General features: G+C 45.5%; 1 protein-coding gene across 1 annotated transcript in view; it reads left to right on the top strand.

Moving 5' to 3' along the window:
* Positions 1-25,380, top strand: part of LOC141917788 (single-stranded DNA-binding protein 2-like) — a 294,301-nt gene that overhangs the window by 21,666 nt on the left and 247,255 nt on the right. The gene's annotated exons all lie outside the window — the stretch shown is intronic.

Consider the following 25,380-nt stretch of genomic DNA (forward strand, 5'->3'; position numbering starts at 1 on the left):
CTGCATAGCTAGTTTGATATTTTGTGAGGAGATCCTTCCCTGACATCACCCAGAGTACTTACAGAGAAAGTGAAACAAGATCTCCACCGTGTAGCTAACGCCATCTCAGAAACACAAGCATCGTGATGTGTGCCCGGCCATCCGTATCAACGGATATTATTTAACCCTCCAGGGCAGCCCTATGCTCTGCTGTTTCAGTGGGATGAAACACTTAGTGACCCTCTTGTTATTGTTGAATGGATTTTTTTGTCACACCAAATGCACAAGACGGTCACTACTCGTCCAGAAATGTTTGCCAAACTGATCATGAAAGGTAGGCAGCGCCTACTATTCCTTGCTGGTCAGGAACCTGTGTGTATCGTTGTTCCGGTTACTATGCACATGTTACAGTGGCTAATACAAATGTCTTTAGAATTCCAGACAGCGATCTGTGACTACCCCCGACAGCTTTTACTACACAGCCTGTCACATAAATTATTACAGCAAAATTTTTCATTATATGCCATGCCAAAGTGCAGCGACGTACCGTTGCAAGCCTTGACTGTGTTTACTGATGGATCTGGAAAAACGGGAAAGTCAGTCATAGTATGGCAAGACCCGCATACTCAAATTTGGCAATCAGACATTACTCAATCCCCGGGATCGCCACAGATCGTTGAGCTAGCTGCAGTAGTCCGTGTATTTCAACACTGGGACACCCCAATTAACATTGTTACTGATTCTGCTTATGTTGCCAATCTTGTACAGCGTATAGAGAATTCATGTCTGAAGGACGTTAATAATCCACTGTTATATACATTAATCCACACCCTTTTACGATTATTAAATAACCACAAGACTTTTTATTTTATTGTACATTTTCGAGGGCATACTGCACTACCTGGACCTTTGGTTGAAGGCAATCGACGAGCAGATGCGTTCACTCTGGTGGCACAAATGGTACCTAATGTCTTTGAGCAAGCACGGCTTTCACATGCATTTTTCCACCAAAATGCCAGGGCAATACAAAAACAGTTTTCTTTATCAAGGCGTCAGGCTAAAGACATCATTGCCACTTGCGCTGAATGCCAGAAGGACTCCCTCTCTTCAACAGCTAGTGGTGTCAACCCTCGGGGACTCACCTCCTCAGAATTATGGCAACCTGACGTCACTCACTTTGCTGCATTTGGAACATTAAAATATGTACATGTGTCTGTTGATACCTTTTCTGGAGCAGCGTTTGCGTCCTGCCATACAGTGAGGAGTCAAGCATCTGACCGGCATTCCCCACTCACCGACCGGACAGGCCATTGTGGAGCGTACGCATGGCACGCTAAAGCGTCTATTACAACAACAAAAAGGGGGACATGGAGGGTATCAATCTACACCTCACGAAAGGCTAAATAAGGCATTATACGCCATGAACTTTTTAAACATTTCCCCTGTCTCACAGGTGCCACCAATATTGCATCACTTCTCATCACAGATACCAGATCAACAAGAAGTCCAGGGCAAGGCTCAAGTGTTAGCAAAAATCCTGGAAAGTGGTAACTGGGAAGGACCAGATCCTTTAATAACCTGGGGAAGAGGTTATGCTTGTGTCTCCACAGGTCACGGTCCCCGGTGGTTACCGGTACGGTGTGTGCGACCACACCTGAGGCGTGAGAGGCAGCTTTTGGTGGACACCCGGGAGCCAGCTGTGGGTGCTGTGGGTGCCCCTGTGCTGACAGTTTGCGATCTCTTCGACTGATCATTTAAGCAGAGTCTATGGGTAATGCTTGCTGCTGCAATAGGACAAAATACACTATCTCTGTCCTTAATCACACTACAGTTGCCAACTCGTTTAAGAGAAAATGCTAACAGTAATTGCAACTCCCTGATGAAATATATAGGCTTACTAGTCACTAGTGAAAGATGTAGCTTAGACAAAATGTAGTTATTAATAAGGATGAAATGCTATAAGAATGTGTGTATTCAACTTCCTTTGTTTAGCAATATTAAGAATTAAGAACTCAAGTGTTTAACCTTATTAGAAGCTCCCTTGGTTTTCCCCCTTGAGTGGTGGCCAGGCTCTGGGTGGAACCCAACAGGAGGATGAGATCAGATGTTTCCACTCAAAGAAAATTGCCAGTTATTTTGGCCTGCTGATTTAGATAGATGAGGCTGGACCTGCTTGCAGCGATGTTGGATGCCTCACCTACGGATGGACGCATCGCGTAGGATTTCCGGTTTGCGAGGAAGGGCACTCTAAATTCTCGCTGCATCCAGGGTTCCCCAGCAATTGCGGATCTGAATGTTAGTACCCCATTAAGTAAGTGTGCTATTCCGTATTTTCCTTACTGTTTATTTTTGTAGTATTTAGTCATATCCCCTAATTATGGGTACTGAAATTAGCCTACTCTTTTTAACTAGTAACTGTAACTGCTGTATTGTTTCTATCCTTCTGTGGAACTATTTTGAGTATGCTGTGTTTTTTGAAGTTTGCTTAACCCTTAATTGATAAAGTCTTGAAATAAGTCTTGCAGGTGCAGCTGCAAAACAAAGAAAGGGGAGATGTGGGAGGCATTGGCCTGTCAGCCTTGCACAGCCTGTGAGAAAGTGCTAGGCTTTGATGAAAAACAGGCCTTGGAAGAAAGATAAGAGGCTGTTGAGTTATGCCAAGGTGGCAGGGAAAAACAACGGACAGCTGCAACACTGAACTGTGGAAAAGTACTGAACTGAGAGAAGATGCTACCGTGAGAACAGCGCGTGAATGAGAGGGTGATTGGTCTGCACAGCGCGTGTTAGAGTGGTCTTATGCTGATAGGAGAAAAGGTTGATAGCTGTCTAATTGCTGATTTGTTAACTATGAAGTAAGAGCTTTACCGACAGCATCTGAGAGCATAAGTATGTACTGTTGAAACAAACTCTTTCTTTCTGGATTTCATCGGGAGTCCGTGCCTCAGTTGCCACAATTCAGAATCCAAAAAGGAACTTTAAACACTTTGTTTTAATATTCAGACTTAAAGCTTTCCTTCTGTAAAGGGGTTTATAACCCAGCCCTAAAAGGCTGCCTTTGAACGTTGACTTAAAAGGTCTTAGGAATGCAGCAGATCTTTAGATTTCAGCTTTCAGTATTTAAGAAAGATTAACAGTTGAACACAAATAAACAAATTAACTTGCATGACCAGATCTGCCCTGACTAGGTGATAAATTCAACCTCCCTTACAGCAATCAAAACATGCAGGATGCTCCAATGCAGAAACATGGTTTCAATAGTGTGTCCTGAAATGTGAAACTGATAGGGTTGATGCTGTTGGAAAAGGTTTCTGTGGAGCATGCACTAACCAAACTCTTTTGTAACTGCAGACCTATCCCTTACCTATGAGATCAAGACATGCAGAATGAATGGGAAAAGAGACATGGCATGCAGAAAACTTAAAGAAAGAAATGAAATTAACACTAAGATCTGGTTTCTACATGGCAGATAACTAGAGGAAGGGCTTGTCTTTAGCAGTGGAACTGGCTGTTCCCTGGACACCCAGCCTCATGAGCTGGGAGATGGGGAGGGGAAGCAGACTGAGGTCAGCACAGTTGAAGAGGAGGTGGTCAGAGACCTGCTACACCACTTGGATGCACACAAGTCTGTGGGACCGGATGGGTTACACCCAAGGGTGCTGAAAGAGTTGGCAGATGTGCTCGCCAAGCCACTTTCCATGATTTACCTGAAGTCATGACGAACTGGGGAGGTCCCATTGGACTGGAGGGTGGCAAATGTAACACCCATCTACAAGAGAGGCAGAAAGGAGGATCCAGGAAACTATAGACCTGTCAGTCTGACCTCGGTGCCAGGGAAGGTCATGGAGCAGGTCATCTCGAGTGCCATTAGAAGTCGTATAATGGACAACCAGGGGATCAGGCCTAGTCAGCATGAGTTTATGAAAGGCAGGTCCTACCTGACAAACCTGATCTCCTTCTATGACAAGATGACCCGACTATTGGACGAGGGAAAAGGTGTGGATATTGTCTACCTGGATTTTGAAAAGCATTTGACAGTTCCCTATAGAATTCTCATAGAAAAACTGGCTGCTCATGGCCTGGATGAGCGTATGGTCTGCTGGATCAAGCAATGGCTGGATGGGCGGTCCCAGAGAGTGGTGGTCAATGGAGCTAAATCCATCTGGCGGCCAGTCACAAGTGGTGTTCCTCAGGGCTCGGTGTTGGGACCGATTCTGTTCAACATCTTTATTGATGATCTTGATAAGGACATAGAGTGTATCATCAGTAAGTTTGCAGATGACACCAAGTTAAGTGGGAGTGTCGATCTGCATGAGGATAGGGAGGCACTACAGAGAGACTTGGATAGATTGGATTGGTGGGCCAACATTAATGGGATGAGTGAAGGGCCTGGAGAACAGATCCTATGAGGAGCGATTGAAGGAGCTGGGACTGTTTAGTTTGAGGAAGAGAAGGCTGAGGGGAGACCTCATCACTCTCTACAGCTACCTGAAGGGACATTGTAGAGAGGTTGGTGCTGGTGTCTTCTCACAGGTAATTACCAATAGAACAAGAGGGAATGGCTTTAAACTGCAACAGAGGAGGTTTAGACTGGACATTAGGAAAAAATTTTTCACAGAAAGAGTGGTCAGACATTGGAATAGGCTGCCCAGGGAGGGGGTGGAGTCACCATCCCTGGATGTGTTTAAGGGTCATTTAGATGAGATGTTGGGGGATATGGTGTAGGGGAGAACTTTGTAGAGTAGGGCTGATGGTTGGACTCGATGATCCCAAGGGTCTTTTCCAATCTGAATGATTCTGTGATTCTGTGTTCTGCTGAGTGGTAACCAAGCCCTACTAAGAGTACTGTGAGCTTTCAAGGAATTGGCAGAGGCCAGGGCAATCTATATGGGAAAAAATAAGAGTTTTTTATCCAAATTATATGTAAATATTCTGATGGATGAGTTATTTACCATTTCCTTTGCGAACTTTGTAGATCTAGAATTTTCACTATTAGCAGTTTTCTGTGTATTTCAACTACTCATTCCATTTATTGATTTCATACCAATTTGCCTAGTTATACCACTTTCTCCACAGTCAGCTATTCTGTATATGTTCCAAATCTCTGTCCATCCTCAGGAAGCTCCTACTGGAGTCAGCTGCAGTATCCCTGATTTGACTGGTTAAGGCTGTGTCATTTGTTTCCATCCTTATGGCATCTAAAGGCTGGTACCTTACCAAGAACACTCATGGTTGCCTTTTAACCAAGCTATTTCTGAGTTTTATAGATATATACATAAATATATATTTATATATATATAAATCCCAGAAATTCTGTCACATCAGCATCTGGACATTTTGGTTTGCTTTTCTCTAAAATTACCTGTTTGTCAATATTTTTCCTCATGATGATGCCTTCAGAACTAAATGTGAGTTCACAGCAAAATATTTTGTATATTTTATTATAATGTTTTAGCTTATCATTCCACATGAAAGTATTCCACTCGCAGCCAATCTGAATTAATTTTTCAAGTAAGTTTTCATGAGGCAGTATCAAATGCTTTCCTGAAATCCAAACATATTATATCTACTGCTTTCACACCATCTGCTAATTTTGTAATTCTATCAAAAATGAAATCAGGTTTGTCTGGTGAGGTTTATTTTTTATAAATCCCATGATTTGCCTACTAGTGAAGGATGAAGGACTAAGTCAACCTTTGCAAGCTTACTCGAACTCATCTAAACCTCTGTGTTAAATTTGAAGTTTTGCAAGAAGAGGCTTGCTCTCAGCATTTGCCTCACTTTGTGGTTTCTAATGGGATGAAAATACTGGAAGAAAAGGCTTTGGAACTGCATTTTAGTACTTCTGCGCTGCTTAGAAATAGGAAGAAGCATAAAAATATTTCTTTTAAAGTAGACTCAGACTGTAAAAAAAGGTTTTGGAAGATGAAAAAAAATTGTTAGGTAACAGTTTAGGTCAAACTTTACTCTTAACTAGTTGTTTCCATTTCCTTTGCTGACCATGCCAGGAAAAAAGAAAACAAACAAGAGAAAAAAAACACAACATAAGCAGTTTGAGTAGGTTTTTGGGTTCTAAGATTCCACTGGTACATCTGAGATCTTCTAGAGCCTTAACCTGAGAGACAGTTGACAGACATACAATTAAATGACAGCTACACAATTTCTACTATTGAAGACTCAAATTAGCACAGCATCTGATGAAATTTGAGACCTTGCTCTGTAGACTTCTCCCTACTTCAGAAAAAAACACCTCAAATCTTCCTTTCCAAAGACTTTCAATTTTTATTTTCTTATGCTTTCCCTAACAAAAACATTATCCTTTCATTTGCTTTCCACTTTTGTTCTTATTTTAGAGTTTCTATATTCCAGTTTGAATTTGAAAGGGCTCTCCTTACTGTGTTTTAATGTTTGTATTGCTCACAGAAGGGAATTATTAGGACTTGGGCAGAAAACCCAAGACACATAAAGGATTATTTCTATAGACAAAATACCCAGGAATATAATAGTGGGGCAGAAATTGAAAATTAACTTGATAGAGGTTTAAAGAGAGTGAATGCATAGGATATTTCTGAGTGAAATAGAAGTTACCTTAAAGAAGAGCCCAGTGTGTTTCTGCATGCAGTTCAATCAGTGGATTAAAAAAAGGAAGGAAAACAGAAAACCAGCCTGGCTAATTAAAGTGTAAAATATCTGTTCTTTAAATATTGGTGTAGTGGGTTGACCCCAGCCAACAGCCAAACACCCACACAGCCGCTTGCTAACTCCTCTTGCATAAAAGGAAGGCAAGAAGGCTCATGGATGAACAAAAAAGGCAGTTTAATAGTTAAACAGAAAACTGTGTGCACAAGCACAGCAAAAAAGGAATTTATTTGCTACTTCCCATTGGCAAGGAGATTTTTAGCCACTTCCTGGAAAGCAGGGACTCAGCATGCATAATGGTTACTTGGGAAGACAAATGCCATAACCACAAACATCCCCACTTCCTCCTCCTTTTCCCAAACTTTTATTGCTGAGCACAACATCATATGGTATAGAATATCCCTTTGGTCAATTTGGGTCAGCTGTCCTGGCTGTGTCACCTCCCAGTTTCTTGCCCATCTGCAGCCTACTCACTGTTGGGGTGTACAGAGTGGGAAAAAGAGAAGGCCTTAATGCTGTGCAAGCACTGTTCAGCAATAGCCAAAACATTGCTGTGTTATCAACACTGTTTTAGTCACAAATATAGAACATAGCACCATATGGGCTGCTATGAAGAAAGTTAATTCCATCCCAGCCAGACACAGCACAATTGGCTAAATCATGGTACTGCACAAGTGCTTGGCATCTCAGTTGAACACTAAAGCTGTCAAAAGGGCTGACATTCATGCAAATACGAGTGATCCACATACCCTTTTTTACTGGTAAGTGTTCTGAGATGCCTTTGCACAAGCAAGTGCAGTGAGAACACCTGTGGTAGCTGAAATAGCAGCTTCATTAGGGTTATGTTGTATCTATATGACCTGTGCTGTAATTGGGGGATAGCTTGCATACCTGCTGGCCAAGCTTATTTTCCCTCTCTGGGCCTGGTTGGTGAAGGAACAAAAGAGGACATTTTATAATGAGACAATCACTCTGGAGCATGTTTAGTTGGCAAATACTCATTAAGGCCATGGATGAACACCCTCTACCACCTGCCCTGTGCCAGCTGATGAGATTCCTGCACCCAGCCTTCCCTCAACTCTTTCTCTAGACTCTCTTCTGAGGTTTCCACCTTGTAATAGAGAACACACGTACAGTTTGTGTGACTGTTACCTAACCCATTTCAGTCAATGTAAGCCATGTTCATGTACACAGCTTAACTAGTAAGTCTGTCATAAGTGAGGTTATTTTGACTAAAATGGCTTAAGCAGCACACACCTAAGTAGCTCACTTGGCAGGCCTGAAAGTATAACCCTCTGAGGGGTAACAGCAGCAGGGAGACATGCTAAGACTGCAATTTGTCCAGCTGGCAAAGTTGAAAGAGGACGTGCCCACAACCTAACTTGTTTGCTCCTTTCAAAATGTGTTTGATCAGCCTTGTTCATGGCTGCTCCTTTCCCACTAGGTTCTGGGTAATGAAGACACGGTGTTGTGGTTTGAACTTGGCCGGCAGCCAAACACCACACGTCCGGTCACTCGCTTATTCCCCACCCCGGTAAAATAGGAGAGTGATAGAAAGGAAGAATTCGTAGGTTGAATTAAAAAACAGTTTAGTGATGGTAACAAAACAACAGTAACAATAGGAAGTCCAAATGGGTAATACACAATGTGGTTGCTCACCACCCAGCGATTGATACACAGCCTGCCCCTCGATACACAGCCCGCCCCTTGGAAGCGATCCTGACAGAATGAAAAATCCCGCCTCACCCACCAGAAGCGAAAATGAGCGAGAACCCGCCTCCTTTATATACTGAGCATAACGTCACATGATATGGAACATTCCAATGGCCAATCCAGGCCCAGCACTCCAGCTGTGCTTTAAGCTTTTTAAAGTGTTTGGGTTTTTTTTTTTAAGTTTTTCAACTTTATTGAAAAAGGGCACAAAGGAACCACCTCTGGATATTATAAAACTCACAAATAAATTCTTTAAAGCTGCACAAGGAAAGATAACAATGACATCTTGATATTTCATTCCTAGCACAGTAAAGAATCCTGTTATAGCCAATGCAACTATGGGTGCATCAGCTGTACTCTGGAAATTCTATATAATTTCTGTCTGTTTCTGAAACAAAACCCCTATGGACAGCTTGTGAAATTAAAATTCCTCCTGTTTCACATACATGCCCTTCCAGATCTCTGTTCATTTACCAATGTCTGGAATTAAGTAAGTTGTCATAATCAGACATGATGCCCTCCCAGGCCAGGAAGGAACTTCTCAAAAGCTGTCTTCCTACCCTGCACTCTTGTATATTAGCAACAGTCATATAAAAAATGCACCTCCATTTTCCTTCCTAAAATCTATACCTTGGGATACTCCAGACAGACATATCTCATGCTATCTGAGGTTCAGGGCAATGTAAGCTCTGGAGGGAGGAGCATCCAGCTCTCTTTAGTTGGAAGAATGGTTAGTTTTTTGAGTGCAGAGTAAAGTTTTTAAAAAGGAAAAGGAAATGGAGGAAACTAAAACATCTCTTCTCTCCAAGCCCACTTCTGAATCACCAGCAGAAAAGGGCTACCAAAGGTCAGGTAAGCATCATGAAGCTGGAATATAAATTTTGACCTCAGAGATCAAAAGCAATAAAAGAAATCTATTTTAAATAACACAGTTCCCCTGAAATTTTAGGCTTCTTACCAGCTAACCTTGGAAACTGAGATACTACCATGCCAGTCAGACTATCAGCAGTAAATATGTGAAGATCTCAATGGGAGAGAAACAGACGGGAGGAGTAACTGTTTCTAACACAGCCCTAAAACATCTCTATTCCCTTTTTCAGGACTCCATTTTGTAACAATCTCCGTTCCAGCTACTCAAACCATGACTTGATTGTCCTCACAGACACACAATACCATTGGGCAGAAAGGCCACTTGCAGAGAAACCAAGTAGCTTCAATCATGGGAACCATTCTGCCTGAGTAAACAGATCTCACACTGGCCAAAACAAGACGTCAGAATAGCTCGATCATTTCAGCTCCCTAAATAATATCAGCAGACTTGAACATGGGAAGCGTAATTCAAGAAACCAGCAGAGAACACAGAATGAATAGGTTGTACTTTGGTTCCTCTACACAGTTGTAACAGGGACTGAATTTCCTTATAGAACTCTGTTCTTCATATCTCCCAGTTACCTATGAAGAGCCAAGAATATAGACAAGGTAAGTTCTGCAGTGTATATTAACTGAAACTGAGAAATAAAAAGATTCCACATATTTTTGGTTCAGTGAAAGCCTGTGTGAGCAATAGGTGATATTATCTTTTCCTATTATTATTATTCCATACACTACTGAGCGTTTTAAAGAAATTTTCCTTGTTATTAGCTGGATTTTGTTAGGTTCTGTGGATTATATTCCATAATGCTTTTGTTAATATATGAATCTGTGATCTGTGGGACATTTAAGAGAAACAAGACATATAGAAGTACAAATATCTTCAAGTATTTTATACAACAGTAAGTTTCTGAATGAATAATGTTGTGGTTTTCCTTTTTACTTTTAACACTGCTATTGGTGAGCTGTTAAACAATCAGTCAGATCTGGTATATCTTTGATTTAGTATGTACCTGTGTTTTTAATCATCATTACCCTTTCCCTGGGTCCGAGGTCCAAACCAGCGTGAACATCAGTTTTCAATACTTAACTGAATGTGAAACCTTCAAATAGTTTGTAAAAGTAGAAGCAAATGCTCAAATGTTGGTGTTAAAAGCAAATGAAATAAACATTCAGATATCAGAGTTCACTTGCATACTCTATACTTCTCAAAAAGAAGAGCTAGATGATGATTTTATTTTTCTATGATTTTTAAGATCTAGAGAAATTAGCTTCTTTGCATAAAAGCCCATAATGCAGGCTGAAATTATCTCCATCTTCCCCACATTAATACACATCAAAGGCAGAAAAGCTCCACAAAGCTACTGTATGTGTTGATATAACATGACTGATGTGGTACACCACTGGGATGATATTTAATTTACCAATATGTGCTATGTAAATATGTGGAGAGATAGACCGTTTTATTAATTCTTTATATTAAGTATGAACATTTAATGTTAAAGAGCTACCCAGGGAATAGAACATCACATGTATTTGTTTTATAGAACTGTGTAAAAGTTTGCCAAAGCTGTCACATGTCAAATGGCTTTGGCCATTTATTTCCCAGATCTTCACTTTGAGTACTACTGCTTGCTTTAGAATCTTTTTTTATGAACAGACATTAATAAATGTAAAAATCTTGGGAGTTATGAAGACATTAGTTGTCCTAGTCATGATTAATTACTGGCTAAAGACAAACTCTTCCCTCTGATACACCTGTGCAACCCTAGGCCCATGATATGTAACCTCATTGGTATAGCCTCAAAAAATAGCATTTTGACTAATCCCAAAACCAAAAGAAACAAATGGCTACCATGTGAAATAAGCCTGTTGAAGTCAACAGCAGTCTGCATGTCAAACTAACTCAGGGATTGCCATCTACTCCATATTGGGTTCATCCTTTCTCTGTAACATTGCTGAGTGCAGTGACCCTGAAAATAAAAGCAATTTTGATTCTCCTAAAAGCAGTTTTGATTCTGCTAATGTAATTTCTGTTTGTTTGGTTGGTTTTATTTTAGTATAGCACTACTGGGAGCTAAGGCACCATAGCAGTAAAGTACTTACCCCCAAATCCTTGTACCCACATGATGCAAAGATAGATCTGCCCATGCAGTGCTTTGTGTAGGATTGAGGTCCAATTTAAAATCACATCCTCCTGATGAAGCACCTATATTCCCAGTTTTCAAGCTGGGGAGATTTGGTTTATTTTTCTCTAGTCCTTGGCACATACAGTGCACAGAATCACATTCCTGATGTGACACATCATTAAACCACTATCATCTATCCTTCCAATGATTAATAACTGAGGTTAACTAGTTGGTCTGAGCCAGTTCCATCTGGCTCCAAGACAGATCTGCCGCTGGCCAAAGCTGATCCAATCAGCGACACTGGTGGCACCTTTGTGATAACATACTTAAGAAAGGGTAAAAAAAATCTGCGCAACAGCAGCTGAGAGAGAGGAGTGAGAATATGTAAGAGAAACAACCCTGCAGACACCAAGGTCAGTGAAGAAGGAAGGGGAGGAGGTGCTCCAGGCACTGGAGCAGAGATTCCTCTGCAACCCATGGAGGTCCACAGTGGAGCAGATATCCACTCTGCAGACTGTGGGGGACCCACGCTGGAGCAGGTGGATGTGCCCTGAAGGAAGCTGTGACCCCGTGGAAAGCCCATGCTGGAGCAAGCTCCTGGCAGGAACTGTGGCCCATGGAGAGGAGCCCACATAGGTGCAGGTTTTCTGGCAGGACTCATGATCCCATAGGGGACCCACGCTGGAGCAGTCCATTCCCAAAGGACTGCACCCTGTGAAAAAGACCCATGTTGGAGTAGTTCTTGAAGAACCCACATTGGAGAAAAGGACTGTCTCCTGTGAGAGGGACCCCAAACTGGAGCAGGGGAAAAGTGTGAGGAGGAAGGAGCAGCAGAGAAAAAGTGTTATGAGGTGACCACAGCCCCCATTCCCCATCCCCCCTGTGCTGCTCAGGGGGAGGAGGTAGTCTTGAATGAAGCTGAGCCTGAGAAGAAGGGAGGGGTGGGGGGAAGATGTTTTAGTTTTGGTTTTGTTTCTCACTATCCTACTCAATTTTTAGTTGGCCATAAATAAAATTAATTCTCCCCAAGTCAAATGTGTTTTGCCTGTGATGGCAATTGTTGAGTGATCTCCCTCTCTTTATCACATATCATTGTCAGTGACAGTAATAAACCAATGATGATTTTATTCTTATCAAGGCGTCATGGTTTAATCCTGGTTGGCACCATGCAGCTACTTGCTCATTCCCCCCCAGTGGGCTGCGATAGAGACAGTTTAATAATTTAAAAAAAAAAATAATTAAAAAAATAAGGAAAAAACCCAACAAAAAGAGAGGAAAATAAAACCCAAGAAAAACAAGTGATGCAAATGAAAAAAATTGCTCACTACCAACCGTCTGATGCCCAGCCAGTCCCTGAGCAGCGGCCCCCCTGCCAACCTCCACTCCCCAGTTTATTGCTGAGCATGACGCCATATGGTCTGGAATATCCCTTAGGTCAGTTGGGGTCAGCTGTCCCAGCTGTGTCCTCTACTGACTTCTTGTGCACCCCCAGCCTGCTCGCTGGCAGGGAGGTATGAGGAGCAGAAAAGGCCTTGACTCTGTGTAAGCACAGCTCAGTGATAATGAAAATATCCCTGTGTTATCAACACCGTTTCCAGCACAAATCCAAAACACAGCCCCATACAATTTAACTCTAGCCCAGTCAAAACCAGTACACAAATTTTATTTCTAAGCTAAATATATTCAGATTCTATCTGGCCCATTCATGGATGAACTATGTAACAGGAGGCTGTAAAGTATCCCTGATTCCTCTCCAAAGATGGAAGGAAATTGTAGTCATGGTTCTCACTGGAAAAAGAAAATGTAAATAGGAAGCAGGGCCATAACTTAAGTTTCATAGGAGAATGAGAGTGAGAAAGCAAGGACAGACTGTGTTCCAGAAGGAATTGTAGCAGACTGCAAATTCTTCCAGACAGTTTCAGGGTATAGAAGTACTTCTCTTCTCCCTGTCCTGTAGCTCTGTGCTGAAAGATGTCCCCAGCTCCCTTCAGTGGGCTGCTCTGCATCTCACAGGACAAGTGTCCTTTAGCAGGAAAGAGTTCAGGCAACCAAACACTGCAGAGTAGTATTAACTGTCTGTGGTGGTAGAGACCCCTTCCAGTGGTACTGCAGAAACACCTAAAAAAGATACCATGGAGTGAAAGAGAGTGCCATGCTGACAGGAGAACTTTGTGACAAACTGGTTATTAATGAGTCTTTCTTTGAGACTTCTCTTACTATACTGCTCTCAGTAACACTGAGCTGTATTTACCAGGCTTTTCTTACCTCCCAACTGGAAGACAGGGACAAATAAAACTTTTGTTTTACACTTCTGATCAAAGCATTCCTCCTATCTCCATTCTTCTAGAATGATTTCGGACTCATCTCACTCAATTCTTATCCACCTCTATGGCATGAGAATGAAAATTGCAGAATGAGGTTCATAGTTAGAAACTCCATACAAATAATAAATATCCACTTGTTGCAGAAGCCCTCAAATAAGCAAATAACAATGAAAATAAAATTTATTTTCAACACAATTAACCGGCACTCTGCAAACATACAAACAGCAGGTTCAAATGTCCATAAGAGGAGAACAAAACTATCACCACAACTCCTAGGGTTTAATGACAACCCAAAATGCTCAGTCACTCACCTAAAACAAAATGAGGGCTCTCAGCCTTGGGGAACTTTTTAGGGCAGCGTCATGGAAATCATGATTTTATATTATGTTACATTGTTTAACTATTATACAGCTATACAAGTAATGTTTCACTGCAGATATTCTAACATTAATCCATAATGTAACTAGCTACAGTAAGAGAAAAAAAAAAAAAAAACAGTTTGCAGCTATCCTATATTTCAGATAGGGTAATGATAACATATATTTTAAAATGATAAAGACTTTCAAGAATAAGATACAGTATGCAGAAAAATGTTCATACACCCCCAAACAAAAGTAAAATCTTGTAGTAATTGAATAATTGCAGCTTTCTGTATAAAGAAGATTTTTTAAAAAATCCAGACCAAACCAGTAAATACTTAGATGAAAATGGTACTCTGGAATATAATGATAGAATAGAATAGAATAGAATAGAATAGAATAGAATAGAATAGAATAGAATAGAATAGAATAGAATAGAATAGAATAGAATAGACTATTTCAGTTGGAAGGGACCTACAACAATCATTTAGTCCAACTGCCTGACCAATTCAGGGCTGACCAAGAGTTAAAGCATATTATTAAGGGCATTGTCCAAAGACCTCTTAAACACTGACAGGCTTGGGGCATCGACCACCTCTCTAGGAAGCCTGTTCCAGCGTTTGACCACCCCCTCAGTAAAGAAATGCTTCCTAATGTCCAGTCTAAACCTCCCCTGATGCAGCTTTGAACCATTCCCACACATACTGTCACTGGATCCCAGGGAGAAGAGCTCAGCACCTCCCTCTCCACTTCCCCTCCTCAGGAAGCTGTAGAGAGCAATGAGGTCACCCCTCAGCCTCCTTTCCTCCAAACTAGACAAACCCAGAGTCCTCAGCCACTCCTCATAGGACATGCATTCACCAGCTTTGTTGCCCTCCTCTGGATGCATTCAAGGACCTTCACATCCTTCTTAAATTGTGGGGCCCAGAACTGCACACCATACTGAAGGTGAAGCTGCATCAACTCTGAATGTAGTGGGATCATCACCTCTCTTGACCGGCTGGTTACACTGTGTTTGATGCACCCCAGGCTGTGCTTTGTCCTCTTGGCTGCCAGGGCACACTGCTGACTCATCTTGAGCCTGCTGCCAACCAGCACCCCCAGATCCCTTTCTGCAGGGCTGCTCTCCAGCCACTCCTCTCCCAATTTATACTTGTGTCCCAGGTTACTCTGTCCCAGGTGCAGAATGCAGCATTTGGACTTATTAAATTTCACGTCACTGATGATTGCCCAATGCCCCAATCTATCCAGATCCCTCTGTAAGGCCTCTTGTCCCTCAAAGGAGTCAACAGCACCTCCCACTTCAGTATCATCATCAAACTTACTAGTGGTGAATTCAACTCCTGCATCCAGATCATGACTTCACTAAGGGCAAAACGTACCTGAAAAATTTGGTGGGCATTCTACGATGGGGTTACAGTCCTGGTGAACAAGGGAAAAGCAACTGACATCATCTACCTGGAATTCTGAAAAGCTTTTGACACTGTCCCGCACAACATCCTTATCTCTAAATTGGAGAGACATGTATTTGATGGATGGACCACTCAGTGGATAAGGAGTTGGCAGGATGTTTGCACTCAAAGAGTTCTGGTCAACATCTCAACGTCCAAGTGGAGAGAAGTGATGAGTGGCATTCCTCAGGGGTCAGTGTTGGGACCAGTATTATTTAACATCTTTGCTGGGGACATGGAGAATGGGATGGAGTGCACCCTCAGCAAGTTTGTTGACGACACCAAGCTGTGTGGTGTGGTTGACACACTAAAGAGAAGGGATGCCATCCAGAGGGACCTGGATAGGCTTGAGAGGTGGGCCTGTACGAACTTCATGAAGTTCAACAAGGCCAAGTGCAAAGTCCAGCATATGGGTTGAGGCAATCCCAAACATGGATACAGGCTGGGTGATGAGTGGATTGAGAGCGGCTGTGTGGAGGACTTGGGGGTATTAGTTGATGGAAATATGAATATGAGTTGGCAATGTGCACTCGCAGCTCCGAAAGGCAACCATATGCTGGGCTGCATCAAGAGAAGTGTGGCCAGCAGGTCGAGGGAGGCGATTCTCCCCCTCTACTCCACTCTCATGAGACCCCACCTGGAGTACTGTGCCCAGCTCTGGGGCCCCCAACATAAGAAAGACATAGACCTGCTTGAGTGAGTCCAGAGGAGGGCCACGAAGATGATCAGGGGGCTGGAGCACCTCCCTTATGAGGACAGCCTGTGTGAGTTGGGGTTGTTCAACCTAATGAAGAGAAGGCTCCGGGGAGACCTTATAGTGGCCTTCCAGTACTTAAAGGGGGCCTACAGGAAAGATGGGGAAGGACTCTTTATCGGGGAGTGTAGGGATAGGACAAGGGGTAACGGTTTTAAACTGAAAAAGGGTACATTTAGGTTAGATGTAAGGAAGCAGTTCTGTACTGTGACAGTGGTGAGACACTGGCACAGGTTGCCCGGGGAGGTTGTGGATGCCCCCTCCCTGGAAGTGTTCGAGGCCAGGTTGGATGGGGCTTTGAGTGACCTGGTCTAGTAGAAGGTGCCCCTGCCCATGGTGGGGGTGTTGAAACTAGATGATCTTTAAGGTCCCTTCCAAGCCAAACCATTCTATGATTCTATGATATGATTCAATGAAATATATTGAAGAGAAAGACTGCAGCCCGTGGGAAGGACTCATGTTGGAGAAGTTTGTGGAGGACTGTCTCCCATGGGAGGGACCACACACTGGAGCAGGGGAAGAGTACGAGGAGTCCTCCCCCTGAGGAGGAAGAAGCGGCAGAAACAGCGGGTGATGAACTGACTGCAACCCTCATTCCCCGTTCCTCTGCGCTGCTCAGGGGGGGAGGAGGTAGAGAATTCGGGAGTGAAGTTGAGCCCGGGAAGAAGGGAGGGGTGAGGGGAAGGTGTTTTAAAATTTGGTTTTATTTTCTCATTATCCTACTCTGACTTGATTGGTAATAATTTAAATTAATTTCCCCAAGTCAAGTCTGTTTTGCCCATGATGGTAATTGGTGAATGATCTCTCCCTGTCCTTATCTCAACCCACGAGCCTTTTGTTATATTTTCTCTCCCCTGTCCAGCTGAGGAGGGGAGTGGTAGAGTGGCTTTGGTATCCAGCCAAAGTCAACCCACCACAGAGGGAAAGATTGGGAGCTATAGAGAGCAATGAGGTTGCCCCTCAGCCTCTTTTTCTCCAAACTAGACAAACCCAAAGTCCTTAGCCTCTCCTCATAGGACATGCCTTCCAGCCCCTCCACCAGCTTTGTTGCTCTCCCCTGGACACATTCAAGTCCCTTAACATCTGTTTTAAATCATGGAGCCCAGAACTGCACACAGTACAGGGCTTTCTGCAGGGCTGCTCTCCAGCCACTCCTCTCCCAATTTATACTTGTGCCTGGCGTTACTCCATCTTAAGTGCAGAATCCAGCATTTGGACTTATTAAATTTGTCCCTTGAGTGAGTCAACAGCAACTCCCAGCTTGGTATAATCAGCAAATTTGCTAATGCTGCATTCAACTCCTACACCCAGATCGTTGATAAAAATATTGAACAGAACTGGCTCTAGAATTGAGATCCCTGAGGAACACTGCTGGTGACTGACCACCAGCCAGATGTAGCTCCATTCACTACAACCCTTTGAGCTCTGCCCTTCAGCCAGTTCTTCACCCAGCGCACCATGTATCTGCTCATCCCACAGTTGGACAACTTGTCCAGAAGGATGCTGTGAGGGACGGTTGTGAGAGACGAGAAACCAGGCCTGCGAGAAACTAAGAAAAACAGCCTGAGAAAGAAAAAGTTGAGGCTGATCGAAGAAATGCCTCAAACTCTCGCAAGACAAAACTATGAGTCACAGGTTGGATACTGTGGAGGTTGAAGCTGATAAGGCTGCCCGAATAACACAAGATGGGACTGGAGGAGGGAGCCCTGTGGAGACAGGACGGCTCTGCTCTGGTGCACCTGGCCAAATTTCAAAGGCCATCTGTCCGGTGAATGACCTTTGCTTCATTATCCACGAAATGCATATTAAATTTAACACCCCGCAATATGCTAACGAGGGCTAACATGATCATGCTAATTACATCATCCCATGAAACACCTTACCCCTCCCCGTATATGGGATATGTAGGTATGTGGGTCGACCTAGGGGACGGACCCAAGGAAAGTGGGTATAAATCAAGAGGGGGGAAGGGGGGGGGGGGGCACGCCTGGAGAGTGCAGTGAAGCGAAGAAGACGGATGCAAGCGAAAAAGACGGATGTCTCCTGTGCCTCCTGGAACCCTCGTCGGCAGGATCAGCGCAGAAACCCAGCAGACCGGTGTGGTGGTTTGACCTTGGCTAAATGCCAGGTACCCACCAAGTCGCTCTATCACTTCCCCCCCCTTCCCCTTTTTTTCTCAATAGGGCAAAGAAGGGAAAGAAAATAAGATAGGAAAACAAAACAACCCTTGTGGGTAAAACAACAGCAGTTTTAATATAAGCAAAGCGAAGCAAAGGTCCGCGCGCGGAAGCAAAAAAAAAGAAAACAGATTTATTCTCTACTTCCCATTAACAGGCGATGTCGGGCCTTCTCAGGAAGCAGGGCTCTGATATGCGTAGCGGTTGCCTCGGAGGACCAAGGGTGACCCCCACCCCCTTCCTCCTTTCTCCCAGCTTTATACTGAGCAGACGTCATATGGTATGGAATATCTCTTTGGTCAGTTCGGGTCAGCTGTCCTGGTTGTGTCCCCTCCCAAGATCTTGCCCACCCCGTCCCACTGTGGGGGGGGAAATGTCAGAAAGAGCCTTGGTGCTGTGTAAGCACTACTCAGCAGTAGCCACAACACCAGTGTGCTATCAACACCCTGCCAGCTCCCAGCATAAAACACAGCACCATGAGGGCTGCTACAGGGGAAAACCAATTCTGGCTCAGCCAGACCCGATACAGTCTCCACCCCTTATTCCATACCATTTACGTCATGCCCAGGTCCCACATAACACTCATTTATTCATTCCGTAAGCTTTCTTCACTCCTCTAGATGTTCAGTGACTTGGCTGCCATCTGTCAAGGTGGATGTTCAGGACAGGAGCAGTATGTTTGACTGTTGGACTCCAGCACCGGCTAGGTTTGGGTCATCATCGCATGTATCTGGTTCACTCTTCGTCGTTCCTACTTCCTCCATCACTTCCTGCAACATACAACTCAGCTCACAGATTATTTCCCCCCCAAGGTTAAATCTCCTTGAGGCACACACTGAGTAGCCCCATTCTCCCGCATTACCCACCAAGTATATCCAGGTCCCTGAGCAAAAACAATCCCACGAGTGGGCTTGCCTTTTCCCAAGGGAGGAGCAATCCACACTGCCTTCCCCAGCCATTTCCCTGTGTGTACTACAGGGACCTTATCTCCTCCCACAGTATGAAGGGGTTTTGTTTGGGCAGGACCAGGACGGTTAACAGATCCTCTGGTATTAATTAGCCAAGTGGCTTCTGCTAAATTTATATCCCAGTGTTTCCATCCCCCATTGTCCAATGCTCTCAACATAGTCTTCAACAGTCCATTGTATCTTTCAATCTTTCCAGACGCTTGTGGGTAATAAGGGATGTGATACACCCACTCAATGCCATGTTTCTTTGCCCAGGAGTTTATGAGATTATTTCGAAAATGGGTTCCATTGTCTGATTCGATTCTTTCAGGAGTACCATGTCGCCATAAAATTTGCCTTTCAAGACCTAAGATGGTATTTCGGGCAGTGGCATGATTTACAGGGTACGTCTCAAGCCAACCAGTAGTTGCTTCCACCATAGTGAGTATGTAGCGCTTGCCTTGGCGTGTTCGTGGCAATGGTCCAATATAGTCAATTTGCCAGGCCTCACCATATCGAAAACTCAGCCATCGCCCTCTGTTCCAGGGAGACTTTACTCGTGTGGCTCGCTTGATTGCAGCACATGTTTCGCATTCATGAGTGACCTGTGAGATGGCCTCCATGGTCAGGTCCACCCCTCGATCACGAGCCCATCTGTACGTTGCATCTCTCCCGAGATGCCCGGATGTTTCATGGGCCCATCGAGCTACAAATAGCTCACCCTTGCGCTCCCAGTCCAGGTCCAGCTGAGCTACTTCAATTTTAGCAGCCTTGTCTACTTGCTCATTGTTTTGATGTTCTTCGGTGGCACGGCTTTTGGGCACGTGGGCATCTACATGACGTACCTTTAGAGCCACGTTTTCCACTCGGGCAGCGATGTCCTGCCACAGTGCAGCAGCCCAGATGGGTTTACCTCTGCGCTGCCAATTGGTCTTCTTCCACTCCTGTAGCCACCCCCACAGGGCATTAGCCACCATCCAGGAGTCAGTGTAGAGATACAGTACTGGCCACTTTTCTCGTTCAGCAATCTTTAGGGCTAGTTGGATCGCTTTTACTTCTGCAAACTGACTTGACTCGCCCTCTCCTTCAGTGGCCTCAACGACTTGTCTTGTGGGGCTCCACACAGCAGCTTTCCACTTTCGATGGTTTCCTACCACACGACAGGATCCATCAGTAAACAAAGCATACCGCCTTTCATCTTCTGGTAATTCGTTATATGGTGGTGCTTCTTGGGCACGAGCCACCTCCTCAGGCAGTGCTCCAAAATCTCTACCTTCTGGCCAGTCCATGATCTCTTCCAGGATTCCTGGACGGTTGGGTTTTCCCAGTCGAGCTCGTTGCGTGATTAACGCTACCCATTTACTCCAGGTAGCACTGGTTGCATGGTGTGTAGAAGGGATGTTTCCTTTGAACATCCAATGTAGTACAGGCAATCGCGGTGCCAAGAGGAGCTGTGCTTCTGTACCAACAACTTCGGAAGCGGCTCGAATCCCCTCATATGCTGCCAGAATCTCCTTTTCAGTTGGAGTGTAGTGGGCTTCTGATCCTCGATATCCCCGGCTCCAAAATCCTAATGGTCGACCCCGAGTTTCACCTGCTACCTTCTGCCAGAGGCTCCATGTGAGGCCATGCTCCCCAGTTGATGTGTAAAGTACATTTTGCACATCTGGTCCTGTCCGAACAGGCCCAAGAGCTACCGCCCGAGCTATCTCCTGTTTGATGTGCTCAAAGGCTTGTTGTTGCTCAAGACCCCACTCAAAATGGTTCTTCTTTTGGGTTACTTGATAGAGAGGGCTCACCAGCTGACTGTAACCTGGAATATGCATCCTCCAAAATCCCACAAGTCCTAAGAAAGCTTGTGTTTCCTTCTTGTTGGTCGGTGGAGACATAGCTGCTATCTTGTTGACAACCTCCATAGGCACATGGCGGCGTCCATCTTGCCATTTTATTCCCAAGAACTGAATCTCCTGTGCTGGTCCCTTGACCTTGCTTTTCTTTATGGCAAACCCAGCTGTGGTGGTTTAGCCCCTGCCGGGGTCTGAGACCACGCGGCCGCTGCCCCTCCCCCACAAAGGGAGTGAAATACAAAGCCCCAAGACTGAAATAAGGAAAGGTTTAATACAACAATGCAATAGCAACACAACCAACAACAACAATAACAATAATAGTGATAGCAGTGAACAGAGCAAAATAGCTACCAAATACAGCAGTTTGAAGCACGATGTACAAAACCACGAGTGCACCGCGCTCCGCGCCAGGAAAAATGTGACCTGCCAGGATGTGACGTCTGCATGGTATCTGAATAACCCAGCTAGAGCTCCCCCCCCACTGCTGGGGAAACTTAACCCTATCCTGGTTAAACCAGGACATAATCCACCCCTTATTCTATACCATGTGCGTCACATCCAGCTGCCACTTAGCAATTAGCATTGACAAAGAAAAATTAACAAAAGCACAGTATAACTCACGGTGTGTTTTCACCCACAATCAAGTCCCCTTGTGGTACGCATCGGACCTCTCCGTCCTTCTGCATCACCCACCAGGTGCACCCAGGTCCTTGAGCAAAAACAATCCCGTGGATGGGTTTGCCTTTGCCCGGCGCAGGACTAACCCAGACCATTTTTCCCAGCAGGTCCCTCATGCGCACCACAGGGACTCTATCCCCGTCCACAACACGTGGAAGTTTTGACTGAGCCGGGCCAGCTCGATTGGCAGATCCTCTTGTGTTCACTAACCAAGTGGCCTTTGTCAGATGTGTGTCCCAGTGTTTGAAGGTTCCACCCCCCATTGCTCTCAAGGTAGTTTTTAACAGTCCATTGTAGCGCTCGATCTTCCCGGAGGCTGGTGCGTGGTAGGGGATGTGGTAGACCCACTCGATGCCGTGTTCTTCTGCCCAGGCATCTATGAGGTTATTTCGGAAGTGAGTCCCGTTGTCCGACTCAATCCTTTCTGGGGTGCCGTGTCGCCACAGGACTCGCTCTTCAAGGCCCAGAATGGTGTTTCGGGCGGTGGCGTGGGACACTGGATAAGTTTCGAGCCATCCAGTGGTTGCTTCCACCATTGTGAGCACGTGGCGCTTGCCTCGGCGGGTCTGTGGCAGTGTGATGTAGTCGATCTGCCAGGCCTCTCCATATTTATATTTCATCCATCGATCTTCATTCTGCTGGGGCTTCACCCGTTTGGCTTGTCTGATTGCAGCACATATTTCACATCCGTGGATGATCTCTGCGATGGTGTCAATGGTGAGGTCCACCCCTCGATCTCGAGCCCACCTATATGTTGCATCTCTGCCTTGGTGGCCCGAGGTCTCATGGGCCCACCGGGCTATGAACAGTTCACCTTTACGCTGCCAGTCCAAGTCCACCTGAGCCACCTCAATCTTAGCAGCTTGGTCTGCCTGCTGGTTATGCTGATGTTCATCAGTGGCTCGACTCTTGGGTATATGGGCGTCCACATGGCGCACCTTCACAACAAGGTTCTCCACCCGGGCTGCAATGTCCTGCCATACTTCAGCGGCCCAGATGGGTTTGCCCTTGCGTTGCCAGTTGTTCTGTTTCCATTGCTGCAACCACATCCACAGGGCACTTGCCATCACCCACGAGTCAGTGTAGATATAGAGCCTCGGCCACTTTTCTCGCTCAGCAATCTCCAAAGCCAATTGGATGGCTTTCACCTCTGCAAACTGGCTCGATTCACCTTGTCCCTCAACAGCTTCAGTGGTTTCTCGTGTGGGATTCCACACTGCAGCCTTCCATCGTCGATGTTTTCCCACAATGCGACAAGACCCATCAGTGAACAGGGCATATTGTTTTTCTTCCTCTGGCAGCTCGTTATATGGTGGGGCCTCCTCAGCACGTTTCACCTCTTGTTCTGGTGACATCTCAGCATCTTTGCTCTCTGGCCAGTTCATGATCATTTCCACTAATCCTGGGGGGTCGCGGTTCCCTATTCGAGCCCGTTGTGTTATCAACGCAACCCATTTACTCCACGTGGCATCTGTTGCATGATGTGTGGAGGGAGCCTTTCCTTTGAACATCCATCCCAGCACCGGCAGTCGAGGTGCCAGGAGGAGCTGTGTCTCAGTGCCGACCACTTCTGAGGCAGCTCGAATTCCTTCATACGCTGCCAGTATCTCCTTCTCAGTCAGGGTATAGTTAGCTTCAGAGCCTTTGTATCCCCGGCTCCAAAAGCCTAGAGGTCGGCCTCGGGATTCCCCATCTGCTCTCTGCCAAAGGCTCCAGGAAGGGCCATTCTCCCCGGCTGCGGTGTAGAGCACGTTCTTAATCTCCTGCCCTGTCCGGACTGGCCCGAGAGCCACTGCCTGGGTAATCTCCTGCTTAATTTGTTCAAAGGCTTGTTGTTGCTCTGGGCCCCATTTAAAATCGTTCTTCTTGCGGGTTACGTGGTAGAGAGGGCTCACAATCAGGCTGTAGTTTGGGATGTGCATCCTCCAGAACCCCACAGCGCCCAGGAAAGACTGAGTCTCTTTTTTGGTGGTTGGTGGGGCCATGGCTGTTATCTTGTTTATCACCTCCATTGGGATGTGGCGACGCCCATCTTGCCATTTTATTCCTAGGAACTGAATCTCCCTTCCAGGCCCCTTAACCTTCTGTCGCTTGATGGCAAAACCAGCCTTCAGAAGGATTTCAATTATCTTCTTTCCTTTCTCAAAGACTTCCTCAGCTGTGTCCCCCCATACAATGATATCATCAATGAACTGCAGGTGTTCTGGAGCCCCACCTTTCTCCAGTGCAGTATGGACCAGTCTATGGCAAATGGTGGAGCTGTGTTTCCACCCCTGGGGCAATCGATTCCAGGTGTACTGGATACCCCTCCAAGTGAACGCAAACTGTGGCCTGCACTCTGGTGCTATTGGAATGGAGAAAAACGCGTTAGCGATGTCAATCGTGGCGTACCACTTGGCTGCCTTCGACTCCAGCTCATACTGGAGCTCTAGCATGTCCGGCACTGCAGCACTCATCGCTGGCGTAACTTCATTCAGGCCACGGTAGTCCACAGTCAGTCTCCATTCGCCATTAGGTTTTCTCACTGGCCATATAGGGCTGTTGAAAGGTGAGTGAGTCTTGCTGATCACCTCCTGGCTTTCTAGTCGACGGATCAGCTGATGGATGGGGACCAGGGAATCTCGGTTAGTACGGTACTGCCGCCGGTGCACCATCTTGGTAGCAATTGGCACTCGCTGCTCTTCGACCTGAAGCGACCCCACCACCGAGGGGTCCTCTGAGAGGCCAGGTAAAGTGGACAATTGCTCAACCTCCTCCAGGGCAGCTATACCAAAGGCCCACCGGTACCCTTTTGGGTCTTTAAAGTACCCTCTCCTGAGATAGTCTATACCTAGGATGCACGGGGCATCTGGGCCAGTCACAATGGGGTGCTTATGCCAGTCCTTCCCAGTTAAGCTCACTTCAGCCTCTAATAGGGTTAGCTGTTGGGACCCCCCTGTCACTCCAGAGATGCAGATGGATTCAACCCCACTGTGGCTTGATGGCATCAGAGTGCACTGTGCGCCAGTGTCTACCAAGGCCTTGTATTCTTGTGGTTCTGATGTGCCAGGCCATCGGATCCACACCTTCCAGTAAATCCGATTATCCCTTTCCTCCACCTGGCTGGAGGCAGGGCCCCTCTAATCCTGCTCACCATCACTCACTTGATCTAAGAGTGACTCCTGCAGGAATGACTTACTGGTCCCCTCAAGAGGGTCAAGCATACTGCTGGCCATTCTATTCTGTTTGGGGGATTTCTGACTAGACACTGGAGCTGCATCTCTCTTGGAAGACTCCCCTTTCATGGTGGTCTTCCCTTTCAGTTGCTGTACTCGTGCAGCTAGGGCGGAAGTGGGCTGCCCATGCCACCTTCTCATGTTCTCCCCATTGTCGCGGAGGAAGAACCACAGGGTGCCCCGTGGTGTGTACCTTCTACCGCCCTTCTCTTGGGTGGGGAAACGCCTGCTTCTAATGGCTGAGACATCGGCCCGTGCAGGTGAAACATAGGACATGTCCTGTTCCATTTTTTGGAGCCTC

This window comes from Strix aluco, chromosome W, assembly GCF_031877795.1.
Source record: "Strix aluco isolate bStrAlu1 chromosome W, bStrAlu1.hap1, whole genome shotgun sequence".
NCBI classification, from domain to species: domain Eukaryota; kingdom Metazoa; phylum Chordata; class Aves; order Strigiformes; family Strigidae; genus Strix; species Strix aluco.